A 17178-nucleotide genomic window follows, 5' to 3' on the forward strand; every position below is an offset into this window, starting at 1 on the left:
GTAACATCTAAGTAGACCAATTTTCTTCTACCTAGAAGGAAATAGCACTGGTCCTGGGAGTAGAAATCAAAAGTGTTTAAAGTCAGAGAATCCGTTTTTGAAGGGGGCTCTAGAGATAACCTTGAATAATCTCTTTATTTTAGTCAGAGGAAATTGAGTCTCACTCGGCCGAATGACATAGTTATTTAAGCTCACAAAGCTAGGAAGTGGTAGGAGTTCTCTTCTAGCATGACTCAGCCATATTGCCTGTCAGCCTTTTCTTGAAAAAGATAAATTGAGGACATAATACAGATATCTGATATAATAGGATCTGTTCTGAATCCTGGCCTATCAGTATATGGCCTTGAGAAAATTACCTGCCTTCTCTGAGTCTCACTGTCCTCCTATAAAAAAATAAACTTAATAAGATAAACTTCTCCTGGGGGTTTTTTAGCATGTGAACCTAGCAGAGTGCCTAGAACATAGGATGTAGGAGAGAAGCATGCTTTCTTTCATTTTGTCTTTAGTTTGTTTTCATTTCTTTTCTTTCCCAATCAGAGAATGTTACAGTGGTGTAAGTGGAAACAAGGATGTTTTAATTTTTGTTTGTGTTTTTTAATACTAGCTATAGAATGGAAGAGAATCAGACATTTAAGTAAGATAGTTTTCTTCTTTGTAAAATAAAAAAAAAATGGTGTTGTTTTTGATTAAGACTTACCCTATCTCTGCCTGAAACTCATGGTTTATTAATAGAGCATCTCAGAACTAGTTCAACTATATTTGATGCAAGCTGTGTAGGTGAGTCTACTTCTTTTAACCAGCTAGTTATGATAATGGTAAACATAATATTCACAAATATATTTGCCAATTAAAAAAGTTTATTTTATGCATATTGCAAAAGAGGATAGTTCAGTTCAGTTCAGTTGCTCAGTCACGTCCGACTCTTTGCAACCCCACGGACTGAAGCATGCCAGGGCTCCCTGTCCATCACCAACTCCCAGAACCTACTCAAACTCATGTCCATTGAGTCGGTGATGTCATCCCACCATCTCATCCTCCCTTCTCCTCCCGCCTTCAATCTTTCCCAGCATCAGGATCTTTTCAAATGAGTCACTTCTTTGCATCAGGTGGCCAAAGTATTGGAGCTTCAGCTTCAGCATCAGTCCTTCCAATGAATATTCAGGACTGATTTCTTTGAAGATGGACTGGTTGGATCTCCTTGCAGTCCAAGAGACTCTCAAGAGTCTTTTCCAACACCACAGTTCAAAAGCATCAATTCTCTGGCACTCAGCTTTCTTTATAGTCTAACTCTCACATCCATACATGACTACTGGAAAAACCATAGCTATGACTAGATGGACCTTTGTTGGCAAAGTAATGCCTCTGCTTTTTAATATGTTGTCTAGGTTGGTCACAGCTTTTCTTTCAAGGAGCAAGCATCTTTTAATTTCATGGCTGCAGTCACCATCTGCAGTGATTTTGGAGCCCCCCAAAATAAAGTCTGTCACTGTTTCCATTGTTTCCCCATCTATCTGCCATGAAGGGATGGGACTGGATGCCATGATCTTAGTTTTCTGAATGTTGAGTTTTAAGTCAACTTTTTCACTCTCCTCTTTCACTTTCATCAAGAGGCTCTTTCATTCTTCTTTGCTTTCTGCCATAAGTGTGGTGTCATCTGAATATCTGAGGTTACTGATATTTCTCCTGGCAATCTCGATTCCAGCTTGTGCTTCATCCAGCCCAGCATTTCTCATGATGTACTCTGCTTATAAGTTAAATAAGCAGGGTGACAATATACAGCCTTGATGTACTCCTTTCCCGATTTGGAACCAGTCTGTTGTTCCATGTCCAGTTCTAACTGTTTCTTCTTGACCTGCATGCAGATTTCTCAGGAGGCAGGTCAGATGGTTAGGTATTCCCATCTCTTTAAGTGTTTATTTTCCACAAGAAGAAATAGTGGTGGCTGCTAAAAAAGCTACCGTGTTTATTAAGGTTGTTTTTGGTGTAAATATTTGTAAATTGGTCAGTGCCTGTAAATTTAAATACAAATAATCTTAAAAAACAGTTCTAACTTTTTCAAAAGGACTGTGTACAACTTTTTTTAGACCTGCTGTGGCACAGTTTGTTACCTCTAATGTATTTGGATTTTTTGCAGACCAATTCAAATGCTAAGACTTGCTTTTTGACTTGTAAAAGGTGCATATTTTCATTTTTTTCTTTAAGTTTAAAGTTTTGTATGATCAAATGGGATAAAGTTTATATATAATTAAAAAAAAAAGAATTTTCCACAAAGTGGAATTTTTCATAGAGTGCCTGAAGAACTATGGATGGAGGTTCATGACATTGCACAGGAGGCAGTGATCAAGACCATCCCCAAGAAAAAGAAATGCAAATAGGCAAAATGGTTGTCAGAGGAGGCCTTACAAATAGCTGTGAAAAGAAGAGACTCAAAAGACAAAGGAGAAGACCCAGAGGGATGGGATGGAGAGGGAGGCTGGAGGGGGGATCGGGATGGGGAACACATGTAAATCCATGGCTGTTTCATGTCAATGTATGGCAAAAACCACTACAATATTGTAAAGTAATTAGCCTCCAACTATTAAAAATAAATTAAAACAAACAAAAAACAAACAAAAAAAAAGACAAAGGAGAAAAGGAAGGGTATACCCATTTGAATGCAGAGTTCCAAAGAATAGCAAGGAGAGATAAGAAAGCCTTCCTCAGTGATCAAAAGAGGATAACAAATGGCAAATGAATGTATGAAAAATTGACATCATAGGATTTAATGACGATGTAAATTTAAATCACAATGCAATATCATGACACATTCACCAGAATGTTTAAAATGAAATAATAGATGATAGAAAATGAGGGCAAAGTGTAGGAGCAATGGCAACCCACATCCTGGTGTAAGTAAAATTTTTTCCAGTAACCTTGGAAAACTTTTCAGCAGCACCTAGTAACTTTAAAAATTGGTATAATCTATGATGCCATCAGTTCCATTCTAAGTACATGCACAAGAGAAATGCAGATGTATGTTCACCAAAAACAAGTATTAGAAAATCCACAAGAGCTTTATTCAAAAAATTCCATACTGGAAACTACACAAATGCTCATCCACAGTAGAATGGGTAATACATTGTGGTATATTCTTACCGCAGGCTACCCTACAGGAATGAGAACTAATAATCATGGCTACTAGCAAGAATATATTTCAATCTCACAAGCATAATGTTGAGCAAAAGAAAGCAGACATGAAAGAGTACATCCTGTAAGACTGTGTTTACAGAAAGACCAAAACTAATCTAATCTACATTGTAAAACATCAGAATAGTAGCTACCTTTAGTGAGACCAGTGACCAGAAGTATGGAGAACTTTGGAGGTGCTAATAAAAATTTTTTTTTTTAATCCTGATGTTAGTTAGAGTATAATCAATTATGAAAATTCATTGAGCATGCATATAATGTACGTACTTTTGAAATCTATTTCATATTTCATTAAAAAGTTTTTCAAAAATAAGTTTGTTTTAAAACTAGAAGCAAAAAGTTTAACTCCCACAAAAAATGACACATTATTAATAATGATCAGTAGAAATTAATAAAACAAACTCTTGGCAGGCATTTGTGAAAGTCAAATATTTTAAAATATGGGGATCTTCTTGCAAAGTGATATAAAAAGACAGGGTTTGTTTATTTTAAAAGGTGTTTTCAGGAAATAAATGGTGTTCTCTTTTTGCAACATAATTTAGTATAATGTAACATAGAAGAGGAACAATGAAGATAATCATGTCTTTGACTTTTTAGTGTCAATCAAAGCTTTGTTCAATTCTTTTATGAATGATAATAGCTAGTATTTATTCAGTACTTATTATGTGCCAGGCACCATTGGAGACATTTTATGTACTAACTCACTAATCCTCAGAAGAAATAAGTACTATTGTCATGACCAATATACAGATGAGGAAACCAGGGCACAGATAGAATTAATAAATCTTGCTCAGTGTCTCACAGTGGTGAAGTTGGAAATTGTACCTTCTCTCAATCACTACTCTGACCTACCACTCTAACTTTTGATTATCTTTTCCATACTACATTTAGCTAAAACCATCACTTTTATATCTGGCTGTGTGTTGCCTTTTAGTTTTTAATTTATTTTTAATTTTTTTATCTTTTGGCCACAGGGCATGTGGGATCTTAGTTCCCTAACTAGGGATTGAACTCATGCCCCCTGCAGTGGCAGCACAGAGTCTTAACCACTGGACCACTATGGGAGTTCCAAGTCTTACATATTGCCTTTATTGACTTAATTTATTCCTTAACATGGCAAACTGTAAACAAAAGAGTTAATGGCCAATCAGCAAAAATTTCAAGTGCATGGTTTTCCCCAGCAGGATATGGAGCTCTTGATTTTGTGCATCACTCTGCTCCATTCCTCTTTTTCCTAAAGGAGATCTAAGTGAATTATTATGTTTCTGTTAAATGAAGGGAAAAACGAGGAAATTACACTTTCCTGGGGAAAATGTTAATATTTCAACTTTTTAAACACTTAAGAATAGTACAATGAAGGGTATGTTAACTTTATGTAAATATCAGTATGACCTTCTGAACTGATTTTTACACTGAGAAAAACAACTCTCAAGTAAATCATACAAGAGGCTAGGGAGATATAGACAGTGTTAACAACTAGATAGCCATGCCAAATTCGTGTGTGTGTGCATGTGTGTGATGTGTATTTATTGGGATGGCCAAAAAGATTGTTTGGGTTTTTCCATAAGCTGGCACAAAACCTCAGATAAACTTTTTGGCTAACCCAGTATTTACCAGCTATTAGAAGATAATATTATAATATACTGGAATGAGGTGATGATATAGCGGGAACTAGGTACTAGAGGGAGATTACAGCATGGCATAATATACATAATAAAAATGGAATCTTGAATATCATTACTGTAAAATGCTCTCATGACAGAGACAATGGTACCAGTTCATCAAACGTTTTTATTTCCTTCTTAAGCACACAAAAATACTATGTTGCCCAGTCCTTTTGCATCTAGCTGGTACCACAAGGACTGGGGCCAGATGTGTGGCCCACAGCTTCCAGATTCCATCATTCGAATCTCCAGAGAGGTCTTCCCCCTCTGTCTTTATGCTCTTGTTTGCCTTCTTCATATGCATGTGTGCTGTATACTAAGTTGCTTAGGTCATGTCCAACTGTATGCGACCCCATGGATTGTAGCTGGCCAGGCTCCTCTGTCCATGGGATTTTCCAGGTAAGAATGCTGGAGTGGGTTGCCATGCACGCCTCCAGGGGATCTTCCTGACCCAGGGATCAAACCCATGTCTTTTAGGGCTCCCGCATTGGCAGGCAGGTTCTTTACCACTAGCACCATCTGGGAAGCCCTTATATGCATGGCTTGAAGGAAAAGGCTTCAAGGTAGTGGAGTCATGTGATAGAAGGATCTAAACTCCCTAGTTATTCCTAAGTAGGATCCTAGTCATCACTAAGAGGAAAGCCGTGCAACCAGAAGCATCAGGCTTGGGCTTTGTGCGAGTAAGAAGCCAACTTTCATCGTACTCAGCCTCAGAGATCTCAGGTATATTTGTTAGTATAATGTAGCTTAGTCCACCCTGATTTGTAACCTTTGATTCATTCAAAGGCAAGGAGATTTTAAAATATTTACTGACTAATTTATTTATTTGGCTGCATCGGGTCTTAGTCACATCAGGCGAGATCTTGAGTTGCATCACGTGGGATCTTTGTTGAGTCTCGCGGGATCTTTTTTGCCTCACCCGGGATCTTCATTGCGGCAAGCTGGTTTCTCGCTGGCTGTTGTGTGCAGGCTCCAGAGCGCCTGGGCTGCGTAGCTGTGACGCATGCGTTTAGTTGCTCCATGGCATGTGGTATATGAGCTCCCCGACCAGGGATCAAACCTATGTCCCCTGCATTGGAAGACAGATTCTTAACCATTGGACCACCAGGGAAGTTTCAAGGCGAGGACGATTTTTCTTCTTTTCCTTTTTTTCATTCCTTTTTGAATCTTAGGTGTACCAAATTGTATGGTTCCTGATTCTTGGTTAATAGTTGTTTTTATTGGTCTGTGTGCAACCCAGTTTCATTCAGGTAGTTATTGAGTTAGTTGTTTTTCATGAGGTTATAAATGCTTGAGAAAACACCATCCAAAACAAAAACAAGCATCTTGATAATAACCTGTATCAAACATATGGCATGGTACCCCTGTCAACCTATCCATCTGCCTCCCCTTACTTACTCGAAGAAAACACCATCCTGAGTTCCGTGTGCATCATTCTTTTGACTTCTTTTTTATATAGTTTTATTGCATCTTACAGGTAGTCCTAAAGCAGATTTTAAATTTCTGTTGCTTTAACTTTATAAAAGGATATCGGTTTTAGTTCTGGATAAACTGTGGCAAGCGCACTTAACTCTTTCTCTTCCACCAACTACATTAAACCCTGGAAAGAATGCATGGAGCATCTATTTGAAAACCCTGAAAAGGAAATAGTGGTAGGCAGATCAGGAATGAGTACCTGCATTAGAAATACCAACGAATTTGTATTGAGTTTACCTTTTTCTTCCCATGGTTATCTCCCAACCTGAAGTCAACAACAGGAAACTTGGAAATGAGCTCAGACAGAGAGAACTCCCAGGGAAGCCCTCTACCTCTTGCTCCAAGACAGGGCGGTGGCAAGGAGAGGGGTAAGGAGCTCTTAATGCTCAGAAGGAATACAGAAATCTTCCCCCAACTTCTCTCCCCTTTTTTCCCCTAAAGGATGATGCAACAATTTTATTGCAAAATATCAACATTTATGCTACTCTGTCATTTACACAACTTTGTCATTTTGTTCTTTGCATTTTAAAAATTTATTATTATTATTTATTGGGGAGATAGTTGCCTTACAATATTGTGTTAGTTTCTGGTGTACAATGAAGTGAACCAGCTATATGTATACATATACCCCCTCCCTCTTGGACCTCCCTCCCCAACACCCCCCACCCCCACCCCAAACCATCTTACGAAGCTGGTCGTGGTGCTGGAGGTGGCAGTTGAAGTTACTGGAACCAGCAAGAATGAAAACTCAGAGAGGGAACCTTCTCTGTTTTATGCTGCTGCAGTTTTAAGAGGATAGGACAGACCCTCATTGTTTTGTTTTATTTTCACTCTCTGTCCTTCTTTTTGAGCCAGGACATGAGTCTAATCACAAAATTCCACAACACTATGCCAGTGGGGGATAATGGAGCCCCAGTTTCTGGCCAGGAAACCAGAAAAGGTGGGGACAGAGAGCAAAATGTACCAGGAAGATTGCAAGTGGCAGAGATTCAAGAAAGAGACCTCACAAATTTGTTTTTGAATTCCTGGGCTCACCCTATGCAGATGAGTATTCTAACTAACATTATCTGTAGCTGTAGCCCCCATTTTAATCATATTTTGTTGACCTTCTTACTGTATTTTTGTCTTTTATTTTTATTCTGCTCTTTTTGAAATTAATTTTTTCCAGCTTTATTGAGCTATAATTACATATAATATTGTGTAAGTTTAAAGTGTACAACGTGTTGACCTGATACACATATATTGTGAAATGATTACCACTATAGCATTAGCAAAAACCTCTATTCTGTCACATAATTAATATTTCTTTTTTGTGGTGAGAATATTTAAGATATATTCTCTTAGCAACTTTCAAGTATATAAATACAGAATTATGAATTATAATTACCATGCTGTATATTAGATCCCCAGAACTTATTAATCTTATAGCTAGCAGTCTGTACCATTTAACCAGTAGCTCCCTATTTCCCTCACCTCGCAGCCCCTGGTAACCACTAATCTGCTGTTTTTCTGAGTTTGCCTTTTTTAGATTCCACATATAAGTGATTATCACGCAGTAATTGTCTCTCTGTCTGATGTTCTTCACTTAGCATAATGCCCTCTAGTTTCGTCGAAGGATTTCCTTATTTCTTATGGTTGAATAATATTACACACACACACACACACACACACACACATATACACACATACATATATATATGCATGTATATATCCAGGTACATAATTGTTCCCTATCTTTATTATCCACTGATCTCTTGATGGGCACTTAGGTGGTTTCTTTATCTTGGTTATTTTGAATAATGCTGCAGTGAACATAGGGGTGCAGAGAGCTCTTAAAAATCCTGTTTTCTGTTACCTGTTGTCTTTTACTTTCTTTAGGTTTATTCTGTTAATCATATTCTAACATCTTAATATGGATATATAAGTCACTAATTTTTAGACTCTCTTCTTTTTTAATATTAGTATTTGAGGCTGAAAGTCTCCCTTAAAGCACTTTTACCATGATGTCATAGGTTCTGGTATCTAATGTTTCCTCCATCATTGTGTTTTGTTTTTAAATTTTCAGAATTCACTGTGATTTTTTTTCTTTAATTTAAGAGTCATTTATTCCTGTTTTTGTGTGTGTGTGTGTGTGTTAAATTTCCAAATATTCAAGGATATTTTTAATTTTTAAACTATGATCTAACTTTATGATATTATGGTTAGATATGAGATCTGAAATTTTTGAGGATTTCTTTATTGGCTGTTATATGATCAGATTTTTATAAGTGTTCCACATTTGCATGATAAATAATTATATATTCCCTAGAGGAAACAGAAATAACTATGTGGATTTCTCTCTCTCTCTTTTCTCTCTATGTATATAATCTCCATTAAATCAATCTTGTTAATTGTGCTATTTACTTTTTCTGTCTTTGCTAAACTGATATTTCGTAACTTGTGAATAATCAAGAAAGATGTGTTGAAATTCCCTACTATGATAATGAATTCGTTACAATACTATCTGTTGATCAATGCCTATATTTTGAGCCTATTTTATTGGTGTATACTTGTTTAGAATTGCTATACTTTGTTGATGGATTGAACCTTTTTATTGTGTCATGACTATCTCCACTCCCAATATTTTTTTTGTTTTGTTTTAAATCTATTGAATTTAATATAATTTAGCTGTTGATTTGGTTGAGGTTTTCCTGTTGGGTCTTTTTTTTAAATTTTTTTTTATTAGTTGGAGGCTAATTACTTCACAACATTTCAGTGGGTTTTGTCATACATTGACATGAATCAGCCATAGAGTTACACGTATTCCCCATCCCGATCCCCTCTCCCACCTCCCTCTCCACCCGATTCCTCTGGGTCTTCCCAGTGCACCAGGCTAAGAGGAAGGTTCATAGCATTCCTTTTGGGTCTTATTTTTCCCCATTCTTTAACCTTCAACTTTAGCATAGCCTAATGCTTTAAATGTTTCTCATGTAAATTCTTTAAATCTGGATTTGACCTTTTTATCCAATTTATTAATCTGTATCTTTGAACTGGTAGTTTTCTTCTCCTCATATTTATCATCATTATTGATATCTTTGTTATTGTAACATCTTAAATGGCAACCCACTCCAGTATTCTTGCCTGGAGAATTCCATGGACAGAGGAGCCTGGCAGGCTACAGTCCAGGGGGTCACAAAGAGTCGGACATGACTGAACAACTGTCACTCACTCAAAATTTCTTATTCCAATGTGTCTCTGTTATTCTACATTTCTTTTTACTCCTATGTTATTTTCTTAATTGAAGCTATATCTCACGCTGAGTAAAGTAAGGGCTCTCTCACCCTCTGTCTGCTCTTCTTTCCAACACCCATGATGTTGATCAGACCAGTGACCTGGATTTTACTTAAAATGTGGTCCAAGGACCAGCAGCATCAGCAACTCCTGAGAATTTAGTAGAATTGCAGAACTTTGGGCCCCATTGCAGACCTAGTGCAGAGAAGGCAATGGCACCCCACTCCAGTACTCTTGCCTGGAGGGTCCCATGGACGGAGGAGCCTGGTAGGCTGCAGTCCATGGGGTCGCAGAGAGTCAGACACGACTGAGCGACTTCACTTTCACTTTTCACTTTCATGCACTGGAGAAGGCAATGGCAACCGACTTCAGTGTTCTTGCCTGGAGAATCCCAGGGATGGCGGAGCCTGGTGGGCCGTCTATGGGGTCACACAGAGTTGGACATGACTGAAGTGACTTAGCAGCAGCAGCAGCAGCAGACCTAGTGAATCAGAATCTGCATGTAAATAAGAGTTCCAGATATCATATGCACAGTAAACTTAGAGTCACTAATATCATCAGGGGATTGTTCTGGATGCCTGTGGATACCAAAATCCACAGATGCTCAAATCCTTACATAAAATGGTGTAGTAAAGTGAGCCCTCTCTAATGAAAGCAGAACCCACACATATTGGAGGGCTGCTTGTAATTGGTTACTACAGATAAATTTTCCCTTTTTTTCTTTGATCTTTATTATTTTTTAAACAATAGCACTCATTGTTATTGTTATTTTAGTCACTAAGTCATGTCCGACTCTTTGCAACCCCATGGACTGAAGCCCGTCAGGCTCCTCTCCATGGGATTTCCTAGGCACAATTACTGGAGTGGGTAATAACAACCATTAGTAAGTTATGTATTTGACAACCTTTGCTTCATATCTCTCTTCCAATGTCTCCAAATTTGTCTTTCCTCTTCTTTTAAAGCACTTATCCAGAAGTGTTTCATATGCATTTTTGTGTAGCGAAGATTTTAAAATATTGTATGCATGAGAATATTTTTATCATGTCCTCTTATTTAAATGACATCTTGTTGGATATAAAATACTATGTTCAAAGCTATTTTCCTTCAATTCTTTGAAAGCACCTATTTGCATCCACTGTTGTTGAAAAATCTGACATCAGTCTGATTCTTCTTCCTTTGTATGACATCCACTCTTTTTTTTCTGTACTTAGAATTTTGTCTTTGTATTCTTATATTTCATTATAATATGCCCAGGTATGGATTTAAAAAAAAAAAAAAACTTCTCTCTCGCTCTTTTTTTTTTAATAAAAAAAAAAAAAACTTCTTTTTTGGCACTTTCTGGGCCCTTTCAGTGTGAAGTTGTTAAAAATGTTTAATTCATTTTGTGTGTGTCCTCAAATATTTTTCTCATCTCCATCTTTTTTTCTTTTTTTTCTGTCTTGTCATTCTGGGTATCAGCCCTTTTGCGCCCATCTTCCATTTCTCTTGGCTTGTCTCTTATAGTCTTCTTTCCTATCTTTTCTTTTTAATTATTTATTTTATTTGGCAATGGCAGATCTTAATTGTGGCACTCAGGACTTTTGATCTCCATGTAGGATCTAGTTCCCCCGAGAGCAGAACAAACCCAGGCCCCCTGCATTGGGAGTATGGAATCTTAGCTACTGGACCATCAGGGAAGTCCTTCTAAGCTTGTAACTTCTGCAAGATTTCCTCAACCTGGTCTCCAAATTCATTAATTTATTCCTCAGTTAAATATTCTGCTTTTTATCCTATCATTTTCTGTTTCAATCATTTCTTTTTTTAAACACACTATTTTCAATATACATTTAAATTCTTTGTTTGCACTAATACTTGCTGCTTCCAGTAGAATGTGGCATACAGGATTTATTTTCCTTTTGAAGGAGGTGCGCTCTTCAGAACGTCTTGTGAGCCCATCCTTTTCCCCCTGCAGAATACTGACTCCCCTGTAAGGCAGTACAGTAGGAGAAAGCATCACTCATTCATTCAGGCCCATTCATCCAGAGTGTAGTAGGGGGCAGTGGATAAGCCCTAAAGTGATAGCAACAGGCCTCCCCAAACTGTAGCCGAGCCCAGTTACCCTTTGTTCCCTGGGATCACGGCTTCGATTTGCATCCCTTCAACCCCCTCAGGAAAAGTAACATTGAAGGGATGCTGTAAACTTCCATCTTGGGTATTTGGGGGTCATGGTGTGGAGAAGTAAGTACCAGAGGTCCAGTTCCATCCTTCTAATTTTCTCGGTGCTCCAAGAACACAGGGCTTCTGAGCATCCTTGCTTTTATTGTTGTGGACACTAAAAACTTTCTGATCATGTGGCCCCATCCTGGTTCCTGTCCTGAGAGACTTGAACAAACTTGAGCACAGCTTCTGGCAGCCTAGGGCCATGTCTTTGGGACAGCCCAGCCTCACCTTGAATTCCTATCTGGAAAAGCTCGGAAGCTGCCAAAAGAATTCATTCTTTGTTCCAGCTGACACCCTGAAGATTGGCCCCTGACCTCCCTTTCTGAAATCATTGTTTAAAAGAAAAGATGTCAGGACTTCCCTGGCGGTCCATGGTTGACTCTGCCCTTCCAGTGCAGTGGGTGCAGTTTGATGCCTGGTTGGGAAACTAAGATCCCACATGCTACACTTTGTAGCAAAAAAAAAAAAAAAAAAAAAAGATGTATATGTATCTCCTGCATCTGCATCACAGAGGTATCTTTCTTAAGGACCTGAATGCCACTACTTTGAAATGTAATCACCAGGAAGGATAGAACCTCTGTCAGTTTCTCTGGAAGTATAGAAACAGAACTTTGATAAATGCCCGTTGGCAGACACCGTGGCCTAATCAGTAACACTGACCAACCCTCTTACTCGCCTTTTGTCATTTTTCACTTCCTTGACTCAGCTTGTGCCCTCCTCCCCACCACTCCCACATTCCCCCTTTGAAACACCCATTTTCTGAGCAAATTAAGAATTGAACTCAGCTCTTTGCCCTACTGCAGTAGTTATTGAAAAGTGTTTTTACTGCTTTAACTAATGACCACTTCAAACCAAGTTCTAAATTGTTAAAGATGTGAAGACAGAAGACAAAAGCAAAGAAGAATCAAGAGAAGTATTCCTACAGCACTCCTCCATCACACACACACACACACACACACACACACACACACACACACACACACACACACACCATATTGCAAAGAAGTCTGGTGGCTTCCAGCCCCAGACCAAACTTGATCTCCCTGACCATCCCCCAACATCACATCAGAAAGTCTGTCCCCCACCGTCACTCCCCATCTATCACAATATGGGGTTCTCACACTTTTGTTCTCTTTTTTAAAAAAATGATTCTCCCTTAGGCTTCCTTCCTGGGGCAGCTCTCAGGGGAGGCATCATGAGTGGGCCCCCCCCAGCATCTTGTTAGACACTGAAGCCTGAGGAAAGGAACATTGTTACTTGTCCTTGCCCCTCTTCTCTCTCAGATCCCAGCCCGTCAACACCTTCTTGGCTCTTTCTTCCTTAAGAAGATTCTTCTTCCTGTCTCTATTGAAATAAAACCCCAACCTCAATTCTCTTTCAGCTTCTGACTTGAAAACATTTAGCTCTCCACTCCTAACCCTAACTAGACTATGATGATAGCTTATATTTATATAGTCCAAGACAGCTTAAAGTGATCTGTGAGATAAATGCCAATTTACTCCCTATTTCTGACTTTAGGAGAAAAAAAATAAGTCATTGGCAGAAACTGTGAATTGACAACTTCATCAAATTTGTAAGTGGAAATTCCTCTCCTAGCCTACAACAAGCTCCACCCCATCACTCTTCCAAATGAGATTCTGTAGCTTGCTTTTAACAATCTGGCTTTTTCTGAGCCTATAAAAATATTTGTAACCCTACAAAAATATTTGCCTCTATAATTAAACACACACACACAACCTAAAAGTTGAGAGTTTTGTTTTATTTAGTGGGAATATTTAAGACTTCAAACCCAGGAGACAGCATCTCAATAACCCTAAGAAAACTCCTCTGAGGAGATGAGGGGAGGAGCCAGATTATATAGAAGGTTTGCAACAAAGGGCAGGTAGTCTGAATATCAAAAGATTATTGTTGATAAAAAGAAAACCAGATATTTCAAGTTAAGGAAATTAGCGCTTTTCTATGTAGGGGAAGATGCAAGAGTCTGGGCTAACTGAAGACATTCCTTTGATATGCACCAGTATATCACTATCTGGAACCAGTATATATATATATATATGCAGTATATATATATATGCACTATCTGGAACCAGTATCTTGTTTTCACATCCTGAGCTTCCTGGGGGCTCAGGGTAGGGAGTGGCTGCAGTCTGATGGCTGCTAGATGGCAGGTCTTCTCTCCTTCCTGAGTTCCCTCAGGGCTCACCAGCTCACCATCAGTTCAGTTCAGTTCAGTTCAGTTGCTCAGTAGTGTCTGACTCTTTGCGACCCCATGGACTGCAGCACGCCAGGCTTCCCTGTCCATCACCAGCTCCCAGAGCCTACTCAAACTCGTGTCCATCGAGTCGGTGATGCCATCCAACCATCTCATCCTCTGTCGTCCCCTTCTCCTCTCACGTTCTATCTTTCCCAGAATCAGGGTCTTTTCAGATGAGTCGGTTCTTCGCATCAGGTGGCCAAAGTATCAGGGCTTCAGCTTCAGCATCAGTCCTTCCAATGAACATTCAGGACTGAGTTTCTTGAGGATAGACTGGTCAGATCTTCTTGCAGTCCAAGGGTCTTTCAAGAGCCTTCTCGTACACTGCAGCTCAAAAGCATCAATTCTTCGGCACTCAGCTTTCTTTATAGTCCAACTCTCACATCCATACATGACTACTGGAAAAACCATAGCTTTGCCTAGATGGACCTTTGTTGCCAAAATAATGTCTCTGCTTTTTAATATGTTGTCTAGGTTGGTCATAGCTTTTCTTCCAAGGAGCAAGCATCTTTTAATTTCATGGCTGCAGTCACCATCTGCAGTGATTTTGGAGCCCCAAAAAATAAAGTCTGTCACTGTTTCCATTGTTTCCCCATCTATCTGCCATGAAGGGATGGGACCGGATGCCATGATCTTAGTTTTCTGAATGTTGAGTTTTAAGCCAACTTTTTCACTCTCCTCTTTCACTTTCATCAAGAGGCTTTTTAGTTCTTCTTTGCTTTCTGCAACTGGGTCCATTAGAATTTGCTTTTCCCTACTTTTGTATAAGTTGGCAAAGTTCTGCAGTTTTTCAAAAATTGTAAATCATGTTCATTAACTATTTAGAATTTACTAAGAATTTCTTTAGCCTGATTGTGCACTTTTAGCATAAAGTTAACTCTAAGTCATATTGTTTATTTTAGGTTTGTGCCTAAAACGTCTATTTGTGTCACTCGTTATCTTTTCCCTCTATTACATGGAAGCAGCCAGCAGTTTCCTGGAAAAGGACTCAGAATAGCATAGCCGAACTGAAATCATAGGGCTTATTAACCGATGTAAAGAAGTAAGTGTAGAGGAGCAGTCCAGACAGACACAGCGGAATTAGAACAGGGAAGGAAGGGAAGCAGTTTGAAGATTGGAGCCTGGAGGAGTCTGAAATAAAGGCAAAGAGACAAGAATCCTACTTAAGAGGCACCGACAGAATGAATGATCTTCCTTGCAAACCCGGTTTCACTTTCAGTGGGAGGAATATGTCCAGTTGTTCCACACTTGTACTCTTTTTACCACACCATACAGGGACAAATGGTGTTCATGCTCAGCTGTAATCATATGACCACAGGGACGAATTCTGTCTTGAGATAAAGGATCCAAGTCTGCAATCTTGAAATTTCACAACTACACTTCCTTAATTAAGAAATGCAGAAGTACTATATCTAATTCTCTCCAGATACAGGGAGATAAATTTTCCCCTCTGTGGGCTATCTAATCCTTTGAGAGTAGATTTATTTTGAATAATTCATATAAAGCTATTCCTCATATAGGGAAAATGTATTTTTGTGGTTGAGAGCATGGCATCTGGAGTCAGACTCCCTAGGTTCAAATATCAACTGTGGTTTATGCAGTCATGTGGTTCTATGTCTCAGTTTCCTCCTCTGCAAAATGGAGGTAATAGATAAACTTTCCTCTGTGAGTTCGACATTTTTAGATTCCACATACAAATGAGGTAGTCCAGTGTTTGTCTTTCTATGTCTGGCTTATTTCACTTAGCATAATGTCCTCTAGTTTTATCCATGTTGTTGCAAATGGCAAGATTTCCTTCTTTTTTATGACTGAATAATATTCTAATATATGTGTGTATACATATATATGTATATATATAACATTATCTTTTCATCTTTTTTCAGTGGACACTTAGGTTTTTTTTTTCTGTATTTTCACTATTGTGAATAATGCTGCAGTGAACGTGGGAACACACATATCTCTTTGAGATAGTGATTTCACCTCCTTTGGATGAACATCTAGAAGTAGAATTGCTGGATCATATGATGTTATTGTTTTAATTTTTTTTAGGAACCCCCCCTCAATGCTGTTTGCCACAGTGACTACTCGAATTTAAATTCCTACCAACAGTGCACAAGGGCTCCCCTTTCTCCACATCCTCTCCAACATTTGTCATCTATTGTCTTCTTGATGACACCCATTCTAACAGGTGCGAGGTGATATATCATGGTTTCAATTTGTGTTTCTCTGATGATTTGCTAACTATAATTAATAAAACTGTATTATGTACTTGAAACCTGCTAAGAGACTAGACCTTGTGTTCTCACCATATGCAAAAAAAAAAAAAAAGGTAACTATGTGAAGTGATGAATGTGTTAATTAGCTTTAGCATGGTAATTCTTTCACAATGTATATGTATATCAAAGCATCACATTTTACCCCTTCAATATATACAATTTTTAATTGTCAATTGTACCTCAATAAGCTGGGGAAAAAAAGAAGAACAGCCTGCTTCATTCAGTTGTTGGGAGGATTAAATATAATGCAGCTAGCTCAGTACATAGAGAATGTTTAATATTCAAAATGAATTTTAAAATATGCACATTTGCTTGTAAATACAAAAGTTCTCTCTAGAGAATACAAGTAATTGATGATGTTGGTTGCATGAGGGAGAGAAGCTAGGTGCTAGGGCAAGGATGCAGAAGGGAGATATTTCACACTGTACCGTCTTTTATATCTTTGGAATTTTAAACCATGTAAATGCATTGCATATGCAGTGAAGCATTAAATAAATAAATAAAGTAAAAATAAAAGGCATTCTGCTTCACTTCCACCTTTCTATTTACAGCTTTAGAAGGCTTATACTTAGAGGTTTCTTAAGGCATTTTGTTAAACCTGGTGAAGTTGGGGATAAACCCATCAACAGACATTTATTGGGAGCCTGGTACATTGCAGGCATATTGTGAAGAAGGCATAGTTCCCTCTCTCAAAGATCATACCATCCACTTATAAAGATAACACAATTATATCAAGCAAAAGGGTCAATACAAGCAAGAGTTTAATTCAGAACTAAACTCTAAGGAACATACCCACATTTTTCCATGTTCAGGAATCACACAGGACTCATGTATGCAGAACATGTTTGAGGAA

This window comes from Cervus canadensis, chromosome X (genome assembly GCF_019320065.1).
Source record: "Cervus canadensis isolate Bull #8, Minnesota chromosome X, ASM1932006v1, whole genome shotgun sequence".
Lineage (NCBI taxonomy): Eukaryota > Metazoa > Chordata > Mammalia > Artiodactyla > Cervidae > Cervus > Cervus canadensis.